We start from the raw sequence: 14,034 nt of genomic DNA on the forward strand, positions 1-14,034 counted from the left end.
AATGTTTTCCACCCTCATGTCTTTTCTTTAATTCTGTTGTTTAGAATTTAACTATTCAGGTTCCATGGAATGGATCTCTTGTACAATGGTCTGCCATCCATCTGGATTCGGGGGAGCACTTTTCAACCAGTTCCTGGTAATTGCCTTTTTGGAGGCAAGTGTCATAATTGTGAAGAGATATCCTGTATGTCTTTTGTTTGAATACTGTTACCAGGTATCAAGCCCAGAAGCACCATCTTGGGGTCCTTGGGGATCGTTTATCCGAATACTTCCTCGAACTCGAGCTTTGTGCATGACCAGAATATATGAGAATGATTGGCATTAATGATTCCACATTGTCTCCAACACTGCTGATGTATTGCTGATTTTAATTTCTTTATCATAAAAATGTCTTAATTGTAGATCACGAAATAGGTCCCCATTCTCCAAATCAAATTCTCTCTTAAGCAGGTCAAATGTTTAGAAGGTGTACAAATAGCCATCATTCCTTAATCTCTACATCTTGCTCATGTACCATCTGACTGTCGGGGTTTAAACCTGGGTGTTTGAGTGGGTCACGTCAAAAGTTTGCTGCCTCCTTCCAACCTATATTTTTTAACAATCTCATTCCAGATTTTTAAGGTGTCCTCAACTTTGCTATGTGTCCCTCCCTGAACTGTAAAGTCTGTCCCACTAAGCTTAGTCTGGGGAGGGAAACGGTCCATATTCAATTCAATGTGTGTCCATCTGGCCTGATATTCAGGAGAACACCAACATACGATGTATGTCATTTGGGAGGCATAGTAATATTCTCTGAGATCAGGCAGTGCCACACCACCGTGGTTCTGGTCAATTTGGAGTGTCTTAACTTTTATCCTTGGCCGTGCTTCTGCCCAGATAAACCTGGATATCATCTTGTCCCATGCTGTAAACTGAGAATCCGGGATCTAACCCGGTAATGATAAGAAAGATACAACAGCCTTGGCAACATATTCATCTTAACTATTTCAATTCTGGAGCTGAAATCTATGATTAATACTGACCACTTTGTTATAGCCTTCTGGATCCTACTATTTATTTCATTATAATTAATTTCATATAATTTGTTCATATCTTTAGTAATAATTATTCAAGGTATTTTATTGATTTAGTTTCCCAGTTCAATTTGTATTTCTGCCTAATTGTCCTGCCCAGTGAATAATTGATGGGGAGAACCTGTGTTTTTGTAATATTCAGGTTGTGACCTGACATCTGACTGTAGTCTGCCAAAGTTCTCATTGATTTAGGAATAGTTGAGTCTGGGTCCTGGAGGTAGGCTATAATATCATCTGATTTTCTTTTGCTATATTAATTCCTGGCAGCTCTTTGTTTTGTCTAATAGCCTGAGCCAGAGGTTCTATGAATAAAGCAAAGAGTGAGAGGCTAAGACAGCAACCTTAACGAGTGCCTCCAGACAATCTAAATCTGTCTGTCAGATGACCGTTAATCTTAATTCTGGCAGATGGGAAACTATATAAGGACTGAATACATTTGACGAATTGATTATTAAAGCCAAACCGCTCTAATACCCTGTACAGAAAAGACCAGCTGACCCTGTCAAATGCCTTTTCAGCATCGAGACTGACCAGGGCGACACTTTAATGTTGTTTATTAGCCTGTTCTATGATGTGTAGGGTTCGCCTGATGTTATCATGCGTTCGCCGACCCTGTTTGAATCCAGTCTGGTCTTCATTGATTAACTCAGGGAGAAAGTGTTCCATTCTTTTGGAAATTCTGGATATAAATAGTTTGTGGTTTTAGTATAGAGATTGGACTAAATGATTCACAGTGTTCTTTGTTTTTGCCTTCTTTAGGGAGGACTGATATCACTGCTTCTCTCCATGATGGTGGTATCACAGCTTTGCTGAGTGTCCAGTTAAAGGACTCAAGCAGGACTGGAGCGAGATCGTTCTTCTGGATTTTGTACCACTCATTAGGAAAGCCATCACTCCCAGGGCACTTATTAGATTTCAGAGAGATATGAAGACTCCTGACTCATTTTGACAGTTCAAGGCCAAAGGTCACAACACTGGACTTAATTCATCATCATTCTGGAGACACAAACTGCTTGGAAACAAGGGATCGGTGTCCCGGAGTTTCAAGCACAACAAAAAAACACACAGGATTAATAAAATCACGTTATTCTAGTTCCTGCCTAGACTCTAAGCCTTACTTGGTTGGACGAGGGTGAAACGTGCTTCTGTTGCCGCTTCCAGTCACTCACTCTGCACGCCGTCGCACGCCCCCAGTGGCCACGTGGGTAATTACACGGGACCGCTGACGTCTACTTCCCTCTGGTGGACATTTGCGGTCATTACACTCATTCTCCACAGTCATACACACATTCGCTCCACGCACACACGCACACTCGTTCCCTTCTCTCTCTCACTCACACACACACACACACACACACACACACACACACACACACACACACACACACACACACACACACACACACACACACACACACACACACACACACACGCTTTTCTGGCTTTGTTTGTATTGTGTCTTTATGAGATCTCACTTGATGTTTATTGATTAGATGTGATTCATAGATTGATGATTTAGGAATAGATGTTTGTTAATAAACACTTATTAGTTGAATTGAAGGATTCTTGGTGGTTTTCTGTGACTATTGCTGGTTGTAACAGTCAGTGATCAGATTCCCAGCCTTCCTTCCCTGTTCATCATTTCAACCAGGAATTATAACTCATTTAAATTAACTTTTCTTTTTAAGACTGATGTTTAGTTTAAGATCCTAACTTCAGCTGGTGCCCCGATTCTGGGATTAAGTCACCATAATATTAATGAATTAATAGTTTGAACGGTTTAAATCAATTTCGATGATTTTAACGCTTTGAGTAATTTAATACACTTCAGGGTTGTTGGCAAATGAAAGCAGGTTTATTGCTTGAATAACCCGCATTGCTTTTAAATCATTTTCTGTGTTTTATTGCATTTTTGGGGTCTAATTACTCCCACTGTTATTGATTGATTTATCACTCAGTTCATTCAATCACAACTTGAATTGCCTCTAAAGCTATTTGTCAGTGACTTCAGGTCACTGCAGATTGATAATTAGTATTGTTAATTAATAAATTAACCAATTTATTCAATTAATAATCAAGATTGCTTTTAATCATTTTTCAGTGGTTCTTGCATCCTAGCATCTAATTATCCAGTATTATTAATTAATAAATCACAAGTTCATTCAATTAATAATCCTAACGGCCTTTAATTCATTTTCAATGGTTTAACACATTCAAGTAATTCATTGTATTAATTAATAAATCACAACTTTACTTTATTAATTCCAAATTCTTCCTGATTACTTCTCTGATTGTTGATAAATAAATAACCAAATTTGTTTAATTGACAATCTATTCTAAATCACTTGAAGATCACTGTTGGTGATTCATTCCACTGAAGTAATTTAACCTCCCTTCAATTATTATATATTCTATAAATCCCAGATTTGTTTCAGTGATTACTTGAATCATAAATTACTTCCCGTAATTTCGTCATCACTCGTAATCAAGTACCGTTGATCGTTGATTGGTCAGTAGCCATTTGTGCGGCCGAGCAGTTTGAGTTATACCCGGGTTGCTTCAGCGAGTCGCCTCCTGTGGGTCACAGATGCTTCAGTAGTTCACACCAGTGACCCGCGGTTGTCAACCAAGGAGTGACCAGTCACTCCTATTGACCAGTCGTATCACTTGTTAATAGGAGTGACCAGTCACTCCTACTGACCAGTCGTATCACTTGTTAATAGGATTGACCAGTCACTCCTACTGACCAGTCGTATCACTTGTCAATAGGAGTGACCGGTCACTCCTACTGACCAGTCGTATCACTTGTCAATAGGAGTGATCGGTCACTCCTACTGACCAGTCGTATCACTTGTGGACCGCTTTAGTGATCTGACGCCTGTGGAGGTTCCTCCCGTCAGGTGACCCTTTATAGCTCACAGCTGTCGGTCGACAACTGACCATTACTTCAATTAACACTTGAAGCCCTGCACAACTTACACTTGGTACATTGCCTTAGTAATCTATTACTCCAGTAATCCATTACTTTGGTGGTCTACCGCTAGTGATCAGTAATTATCAACGAGTAAATGACAATTTATCTCCGTTTGATAAAGTGTTTATATGTATTCTGATCAAACGCTGAGCCCAACAAGACTAAAACCAAATCTGTTTGTTCCTTTTTAGTTCAAGTCTTAAAAAATCATGAATGAATTCACCTCTTTCTCCTTCAGTCAGTTCATGAAACGTTTTATATATTATTATCCTTTATGTGAATATTATGACCTGTGGTGTAAATATATTCACCTGTTCAGGTTATGTAATAATAGTGTGTGTGTGCGTGCGTGCGTGTGCGGGTGTGTGCGTGTGTGTGTGTGTGTGTGTGTGTGTGTGTGTGTGTGTGTGTGTGTGTGTGTGTGTGTGTGTGTGTGTGTGTGTGTGTGTGTGTGTGTGTGTGTGTGTGTGTGTGTGTGTGTGTGTTCAGTGAAGTGTATCAGTGTGCAGCAGTCAGTTTCTGTTCAGTCTGACTGAGGGAGGTTTTTGTACGACGGTTTTTCACTGTGTGAACACCCACTGACTGTTGATGGAATGATAACTCTGACAGTAATAAACTGCAGCATCTTCAGCTTGAACTCCACTGATGGTCAGAGTGAAGTCAGAGTTTGATCCACTGCCTGTAAAACGAGCTGGAGTCCCTGATGCTCGAGAGTTGGTGTAGTAAATGAGCAATTTGGGAGGTTGTCCATCTCTCTGTTGGTACCAGTGTAAATAGCTTGAGTTCTGACTGGTCCTACATGCGATGGTGACGGAGGCTCCCAGAGCAGAGCTGATTGCTGCAGGCTGAGTCACTGTGACCTGGCCTCTGGACTCTGAGGAAACACAGACAGAAACATCAAGCAGCCTCATGGTTTTGTGGGCTTCATTTCAGAGGGACGGATGTTGACAGAGGAGAGGAGTTTGATTCTCTGGACTTTACCTGTGAAGCAGCAGCAGAGGAGAGTCCAGATGAGGACGCAGATCACACTCATGTTTCTGATGAGGAGGATTTCTCTGTCTTCTGTTGTCATGAAGGACGGCTGTCAGTCATCCAGTCTTCAACTGTCAGGACTATAAACTCTCCCAGAGCACTGGAGCATGGTGCTGCTGATGCAAAGTGGCTCTATGGAAATGTTCTGACTGACTCCAACAGGGACCTGGATCACTTTCATCTCTCATTTTCACTCTGGATTATAACTTTCATGACAATATCATGAGGTTTTTCATGAGTAATTTTAAAGTTGTAATTTAGAAAATATTTCTGAGTCTTTGGAATCTTGATATTTTAATCTCTCGACAAGTAATTTATGGTGAAATGAAATGATTTGGCTTTTGAAGAAACGTGATGAATGAATGTTTGATGCTTCTGTTCATTATTTAAAGTTTGAAGACTGAAGTACAAAGTTTCCTCTTTTTCTCTTTTGCAATGAAACCCGTCTGTTACACGGTTCACCAGTGAAGTCTAACTGTTGCCTTGGTTACGGTGTTCTGAGAACCATGTGAAACATTTCAAAGCAGTTTCATTCAATCTTAGAACAAACTAGTGGAAGTGGAAGCTTCTTCAGCTGCAGTCTGCAGGAGGGACTTTGACTTCCCAAAGGAAAGAGGAGGAGGACTTCCTGTCAGACTGGACTCTGACCTGCAGGATGTATTTCAATCTTGACTGGATGTGATTCTTGGTGGAGAGCTTTGAACAACAACAATCAATAGGATTGATATTTGATTTGACTTTTTATCATTCACATCTCAATGTATGAACAGAGGTTAAAAATCCTGTTTTATTTAAAGTCCTTTGATTAAAAAACACTTTATGAATAAAAGTATGATAGTGAAAATATTTCTAATTGAATCTCATTGGACAATTTGAATTCGAATGTGTTTTTACAGACTCTTTCATACATGTTGCAGTTAAACAATGTTAAATAATTTTAACTAAAACTTTGTATGGTGGCAGATTGTGTTTTTTTTTAAGTTCTCTTTTTATTTATTTTTAACAACCAACATCTCCAGCCATTGTCACTCAATGTCAAAATGAAGCATGGTTGTAAAAAGTCCAGCTGGTTTAGTTCAGGTTGTCTTTCCAGGTAGTTAAACCTTTTTAGATCTATGTCTTAAATCTACCGTCCATTCTATTTGGTGTAAAGTCTCCATCATAAGTAAACCACCTCATGATATTTTCTGCTTGTCTTAATCTACAGACCTTCCCTATTTCCTGCCAGGACCTGAGAAGCCTCCCTGATAGGGAGTCTTCTGGACTCTCCGGTTCTCCTTGTAGTTTTCTGTGGCTCAGTAGAGCTTGTTATTGGAACTTCATTCATCAATGTCGCTTCTAATTCCTTCCGTGATGCTGTATGTTGGTGAACAGAGACAGACTCCAGGTCTCAGTTGAGCTGCATGGTCGTCGTCCTGTAAGCAGGGAAGGCCCATTCCACCTTTTCTTTTCTTGGGTCTGAAAATTCTTTATCCTGATTGAAGGTGGGGGGTCACAGTTAAACGTGAATGCTTGAGTTTTATTCATGTTATTTTTTGAACCAGAAATGTGACCAAGCTCCTGGAGCAGTTTCATCAGTTTTGGAGTGTCTGTGGAGGTTGTGTTTTACTTCTCAGTAAATCAACAGCCAGTAAGGCCAGTTTTTAATCCCTTGGTTTCATTGTGACCCGCTTTATATCTGACCTTCTACTAATCCATTGACTCATGGGTTTTATGAACAAGGACTAGAGGAGCGGCGACACACAACATCCTTTTCTGGTTCCTCTTTCCAGAATAAAAGAATTGGTTTTGATTCTAGTCATTTGATTGTTGTGTCTTGCTGCTAATGTGTTAATTATAGTTGTGAGGAAGCAAACTTTGATAGTACTTTGTATAGAAATGACCATCTTACTGAGTCGGATGCTTCCTCTGCATCCAAACTCAATGTGAGTGTTTCCAGTTTCTGTTGTGTAACTTGTGTCATAACATGCAGAGTTTTTCTGACGTTGTCCTGGTCTGTCTTTGTCTGATGAAGCCTGTCTGGTCCTTGTGTATTAAAACCAGCAGTGTCACTTCTCTTCTGTTAGATAATATGGAAGTGAATCATGTGTACTCATTATTCAGGAGACTTACAGGATAATAATTCTCACCTTCCAATTCCTCCTTTCCCTCCTGAGGTCTGATAGAAATGGCTGCTTCTCTCCACAAGAGGAGATATTTTTATTTTCCAAAACCCAGTTGAATGTTTTAATAATGTTGGATCAGTTGATCTCGATCATCTGATGTCATTCTGAGGGAAAAGCAACTGAGGGGAGGCACATTCTTTTCTCATGTTTTATCATCATGATGTGAGTTCCAGTGAGTTTTAAGGAGCTTTTTCAAAGAAGCTCCACATTCTGTCAGCCTTATCTCCACAGGCAGGTTTCTTCCAAAGTCCAGGGACCCTGATAGAAAACCTCTGTCCCCCTTTGGTCTGTCCCCATCTAATCTCTCACCATGTTGCCTTCTGGTTGAAATCACAGCTACAAGCTTCTCCCTGTAACATTAGATGTTTCTGCACTATTTATGAAGTGAATTTAAAATGTAGAAATTAATGTTTCCATTTTAAGTTCAGCAGGAGATTATCTGGTTTACATCATTATTTCAGGTTGTTATGTGTGTGTGTGTGTGTGTGTGTGTGTGTGTGTGTGTGTGTGTGTGTGTGTGTGTGTGTGTGTGTGTGTGTGTGTGTGTGTGTGTGTGTGTGTGTGTGTGTGTGTGTGTGTGTGTGTGTGTGTGTGTGTGTGTGTGTGTGTGTGTGTTCAGTGAAGTGTATCAGTGTGCAGCAGTCAGTTTCTGTTCAGTTTGACTGAGGGAGGTTTTTGTACGACGGTTTTTCACTGTGTGAACACCCACTGACTGTTGATGTAATGATAACTCTGACAGTAATAAACTGCAGCATCTTCAGCTTGAACTCCACTGATGGTCAGAGTGAAGTCAGAGTTTGATCCACTGCCTGTAAAACGAGCCGGAGTCCCTGATGCTCGAGAGTTGGTGGAGTAAATGAGCATTTTAGGAGGTTGTCCATCTCTCTGTTGGTACCAGGCTAAATAGCTTGGGTTCTGACTGGTCCTACATGCGATGGTGACGGAGGCTCCCAGAGCAGAGCTGACTGCTGCAGGCTGAGTCACTGTGACCTGGCCTCTGGACTCTGAGGAAACACAGACAGAAACATCAAGCAGCCTCATGGTCTTGTGGGCTTCATTTCAGAGGGACGGATGTTGACAGAGGAGAGGAGTTTGATTCTCTGGACTTTACCTGTGAAGCAGCAGCAGAGGAGAGTCCAGATGAGGACGCAGATCACACTCATGTTTCTGATGAGGAGGATTTCTCTGTCTTCTGTTGTCATGAAGGACGGCTGTCAGTCATCCAGTCTTCCACTGTCAGGACTATAAACTCTCCCAGAGCACTGGAGCATGGTGCTGCTGATGCAAAGTGGCTCTATGGAAATGTTCTGACTGACTCCAGCAGGGACCTGGATCACTTTCATCTCTCATTTTCACTCTGGGTTATAACTTTCATGACAATATTAAGGAATTAAACTGAATAATTAAACATACGTCTGTAGTTTCTATATTTAAATTTCTATTTTTGCTGTCAAATCCATTTAGGAATAAATTCCAATAGACATAATAGAAATAATAGAAAATGATCTTTAAAACATATATATATATATGTATTTCAAGTAGACATTGCAGATGAAAGAATTGTTCTCTTGTGTTCCGTTAGGATCAGGTGGTAAAAGTTGTTTTGGTGAGTTTGTTTGTTTCACAATCAGAGAGCGGCGTCTCTCTACAGTCAGAGGTTTTTGTACAGCGGCTCAATGAGTTTGTATCACTGTGGTACACGTTCGGTGGAGGAACCAGACTGGATGTTGGAGGTAAGTTTATTCTCCTTTTAATACTTTCAACTAAATAATTCAAATTCATACATTAAACCTTGTTTTCAAGGATTTGAGATTAGAAAGATGTTTTTTTTTCTTAATAATTATTGTAGTGATCAAGTTTTAATCTCCATTGATTTCATGTAGTTTAGCTCAGCTCTGTTTCACTTTAATTTTATCACAGAGAAAAGTTATTAGTTTTAAATCTACACCGGATTAAAATCTCATTCGGATTAAATGACAAAACAAAAGATATTGTCAGTCTTTAAAAGTGCTCAGTTAGAGCCTGATGGCTGTGGAACACACTGTTTTAACTCGACCAGTCTCATGTTGAAGCTGTTTTTACACTGACCTGTGTATTTAGTGACATTTCTGGTGCACTGGTCTGTCTTTGGGCTGAGCTTTAGTTGACATGTCCACTGTTTGAAATGTGTTTGTGTTGGAATGTGTGCAGGTTTTATTCTTCTTGTTTTATTGAGTGTCTCTTCATCACAGCTGGATTTATTCTTGGTTCTATAGAATGTTTCCCAATTCTGTTTCTGCTGATTCTTTACAATTCATGTTATTTTACAGTAAAATAGAAATACTGATGATAAATGTAAAATAATCAAATCCTCCAAAGAAAACATCTTTATTTACTGTTTATTTCACATTTTGCTCCTAATAATTGAAAATATTAATTTAGATTTGAAGTTCATGTTAAAGTTTCCAGTCATAAGTTCTAAAGTGTAAACTTTCTGATAACGTTGATGCAAATGAAGAGTAAACGTTGAGACATCAGCTTGTGTTCCTTCCTGTGTAGTTTGAGGTGTTTCAGGTCAAAGTGTTGGATGATTCTGTCTGTGCTGATGTGCATGAGAGGCTTCTTAAAGGGAAGTGAAACAATGTGTGAGTGAGTGACTGCTGGAGCAGAAAAAGCCTCTGACAGCAACTTCTTCCAGGACAGAATCAGCTCTGTCCCACTAAAGCTGTCCAGGTGTGTGCTGCTTGATTGACAGCTGGGTGCTCCCTGTCCTCTAATTTGATTGGTGTCTCCTAGGTGATACCCGCCCCACCCTGACGGTGCTGCCCCCCTCCAGAGAGGAGCTGCAGCAGGGGAAGGCCACGCTCATGTGCCTGGCCAACGAGGGCTTCCCCTCAGACTGGAGTCTGAGCTGGAAGGTGGAGGACAGCAGCAGCAGCAGCAGCAGCTGGGAGGAGAGCAGGAGCCCCGGGGTGCTGCAGGACGGCCTCTACAGCTGGAGCAGCACCCTGAGGCTCCCTGCAGACCAGTGGAGGAAGGTGGGCTCTGTGACCTGTGAGGCCACCCGGGGCTCCCAGACTCCCCTCAGAGAGACACTGAGGAGAGACCAGTGTTCCCAGTCCTGACCGGACTCACTGGGACTCTCACACTGCTTTTACTCTCACACTGATCTCACCTCTGTCATTCACCCTCTTTCACTTTCTTCTATCATCAAAGCAAACTGACTTCATCAATATTCATCTTCCTTCATCATCATTTTCTTCAAGCTTTGACAAAATAAAGACAGTTTTCACCTCAATCTTTGGTCTTTCATGACTTTTCTACAGCAATAAAATAATCATGGCAAAGCGGTTTAGAAGATGAATGAATGGAAAAATACTATATGAGAGTGTTTATATCTTCACATCCTTATTTATATCTTTCAATAAAACCTGGAAGTTGAAACGTATTTGCATGTCCTATAAATGGTTGGATTAGATTTTAACAGTGGCAGCCTTGCATTTCAGACCTCGGCCTTCACTAGTGCTGGTCTGAGTCAATCCACCCCTCACTAACCTTTTTATGGCTACAAAAACCAGGTCATCATGCAGAAATGCAGTATAAAAAGCCTTTGCATCACAGATCGTGCCGCCGGAATAAATACCTTTATGGATGAAAAAAAATCAAAGTTCAAGTCTCTTTCTGTTTCAGCTGCATAAAAAAAGCGGCTGTTATTCCCAAAATTTCTGGGGACCGTGGACGGTGACAAACATCAGTTTTTCGTTGTTTGAAAAGAACATAATGGCAAATAACATAATCCTGAATCCTGCCATGGAAGTTGTAGTGAGCACAAGTAAAGTGTACCGGACCTCTGTGTGCTTGGAGCCCTGCGGTGCGTTCAAAGACCTCTAGGAAAAGTCCTATTTGAAAATTGTTTTGACAATAAATCTGCAACCAAACCTCTTTATCTTCTCCTTTAGCCATTGTAGGTTGACAAAACCACTATTAAACAAACACAACTGTAATATTGTTAATGCAGCTCGCTTCAGACGCTGGAGAGTGAACTCTCTGACGATCCAATCAGAGGGCTTGAATACGCTGACGTCACCCGAGGCCTGCTGGCGGGTCCTGAGTCACCAATATCTATTTGTGTCATAAAAGCCTTCGGCACTGGGTTACTTCACCTGATGAAGAGTCACCTACAATATCAAGAAGTTCTGAGGATAAAACCCTGCTGTTTATTAATGGTTTAGGCATTTTGAATCATCCATCCATCCAGCTTATCTGTTTCCAGGTGGCGGGGGTGGCAGTCTGAGCACCCAGATCACATTGCATCTATTAAGAACCTTCCTGAAGGTGGTGTACCGCACCGGGCGCCACCTTCCTGTGGGCTCACCACCTTTAGGAAGGTTCTTAATCGATGCAATGTGATCTGGGTGACAGTACTTGCCACCCGGATAAGTGAGAGTGGAATTATATACTGTGTAAAACTAAAATCATGCTCAAATTGATTGTAAAAGTGTAATTGCATATTTTACTTACAAAAATAAAGACATAGAATTTATAGTTAATTTAATATTTCTAGTTGGAAAATGTCACATTCACAAATGCAGATTAGCAAAGGTAAACCCAAATTTTTGTTCAGTTTTATATTGAATTTAAAGAACACATTAAAACACTAAGTAACATAAACACCAAAAAAAGCAATAAAACTATTGAGTTATTTAAAGAATTTTTCCCAAAAGAATAATGAGACCCTCTGCTTCCCTAGTCAATTTTGTGTTTTCTTTTTTTTTTATTATATTATTCTTTTAATACAAATAATGTCATCCTTATTTGTATTTGTTATAATTATCGTTATAAGTTCATACCATGGAGCTTAAGATTACACTAATGTATTATTTGTGAGCACAATGACAATAACAACTGATAATGCTCTTAAAACATTGAATCATGTACATAGTTGTATTCACCAGATGAAAAGTTATCAAAGTGAAGAGTTTCTCCTTGGAGACTTAAAAAGTCTGAATTTTGACTTTATTCTGAGAATATTATATTATAAGAGAATATTATATTATAAGATTTATTTATTTATTTTTATTATTGTATTTGCACTTTTTTTAGGATTTATTTTCAACCCAACCAGCCAAAGACACTTTGAATTAGAATTGGGTTCTTCTGATTGGTTTTACTGAAAACTGTTTATGTTGTAGTTTTTTATAATTTATATGTTAGTCAAACTGATTCACTGGGTTTCATTCTATATATTTTTTTATTTGCCACAAAAACCAGGTGAAGTTGTTTAAGTTAACATAAATAAGAGCTACAAGACTGCAGAGTGTAATTGTTTAGTTTTTTTGTTGTGATGACTCAATAAAGTTTAAATAAGTTCTTAAGTCATTCTGAGAAGAATTCTGATTCAATAAGTGAGTTTTACAATCCTTTCTAGCTAAACAAAACTTCTGCCAATAGTGCTTTTAGCTTCAGACATCTTAGTTGCTCCAAAAATAGACTATTGAGTATATTTGCAATAGCAATGTAAGTTGTGATGTTCTGTGTTTCCTGTTTGGTGCATCTCTCCTCCCTCTCTCCCCTTCTCCCCACTCTTCTGAGTGGTCCCGGTGTCGCCTCCCATTTCGTCTCCGACGCTTGCTGCATGCACTTCAGTTTTTTGTTTTTTCAGCCGCACTCCGGCTCGCTTTGTGTTTTGCGGAGAAATAAATTGTTCCCTTTTCCTCCGATTATCCGTCTTTACTTTTGGGTTCCTTGTTTCGACATCACAAAGAACCGGCCACTCCTCCATTCTCCATATTAAAATATTGCATAGAGCAGGTTGTGCAAACAAATAAATACTATTGCTCTATTTAAAACAGATAAATAGTGCAACAATAGAATAAACTATGTACTAATAAATACCAGTAATAGTAAAAATCTGATAATAAAACCATGAGTCAGATATAAATACAACAAAGAATGAAGGTCAAAGGTTAAATATGTATCAGCAGAAGGCCAGGCAGTGATCAGAACTCGGTTTCTGGTAAAACCAGTTGTCATTTTTATGTTGAGATTGAGAGGGGCATGTTGTTGGCAGCTGCTGAAAGTAACTAAAAAGTTACTTGCAATCTAACTGAGTTACTTTTAAAAACAAGTAATCAGTAAAGTAACTAAGTTACTTTTTAAAAGAGTAATTAGTCATCAGTAATTGGATTACTTCTTCAAGGTATCTGTAGCAACACTGCATATCCAGCTTACTCTCAACGAGAGGAGGAACATTTCTTTTAAAAAGGTCCTCAATAGAAGTCGTGATAAATATGCCGAGGTATTTAAACCCTTGCAGGACTGTTCTAAATGGAAAAGAGAAGGACGGCATCATCCTAGACAGGTGGTTGACAGGGAGGACTTCACTTTTACAGAAATTTTATTTATAACCAGTGTATTTTTCGAATTGAGTTAAAATATCTATGATAACTGGGACTTATGAGCCATAGTTTGATATATATAATAACAGATCGTCCACATATAGTGAGAGCTTTTCAGTGATGGTATTTCTGGTGATTCCAAAAAAATTTCTCTTACCCCTGGAGCCAGATGGCCAACGGTTCGACAGCGAGAGCAAATAGGGGGAGGGAGAAGGGGCATCCCTGTCTTGTGCTCTGGAGAAGGGGGAAGGAGGGAGATCTCACATAGTTTGTGAGGATGTGGACAGTTAGGGACTTATAAAGCAGCCTAATCCAGACAATACAGTCGGGGCTGAAACCAAATTTTGACAAGACGTAGTACAGGTATTCCCACTAAACCCTGTCAAAAGATTTCTCTGCGTCTAACGAGAGTA

At 39.7% G+C, this 14,034-nt stretch overlaps 1 long non-coding RNA gene across 1 annotated transcript; it reads left to right on the forward strand.

The window, feature by feature from the left end:
- The first annotated feature begins 8,244 nt into the window (after positions 1 to 8,244).
- LOC308119959 lies at positions 8,245 to 10,521 on the forward strand. The gene is made up of 2 exons (XR_013936004.1): positions 8,245 to 8,977; positions 10,020 to 10,521. It is a non-coding gene; the product is annotated as an uncharacterized lncRNA (long non-coding RNA).
- The last annotated feature ends 3,513 nt before the right edge of the window (positions 10,522 to 14,034 follow it).

The sequence above is a fragment of the Lipophrys pholis genome, assembly GCF_963383615.2.
Source record: "Lipophrys pholis genome assembly, chromosome: 14".
NCBI classification, from domain to species: domain Eukaryota; kingdom Metazoa; phylum Chordata; class Actinopteri; order Blenniiformes; family Blenniidae; genus Lipophrys; species Lipophrys pholis.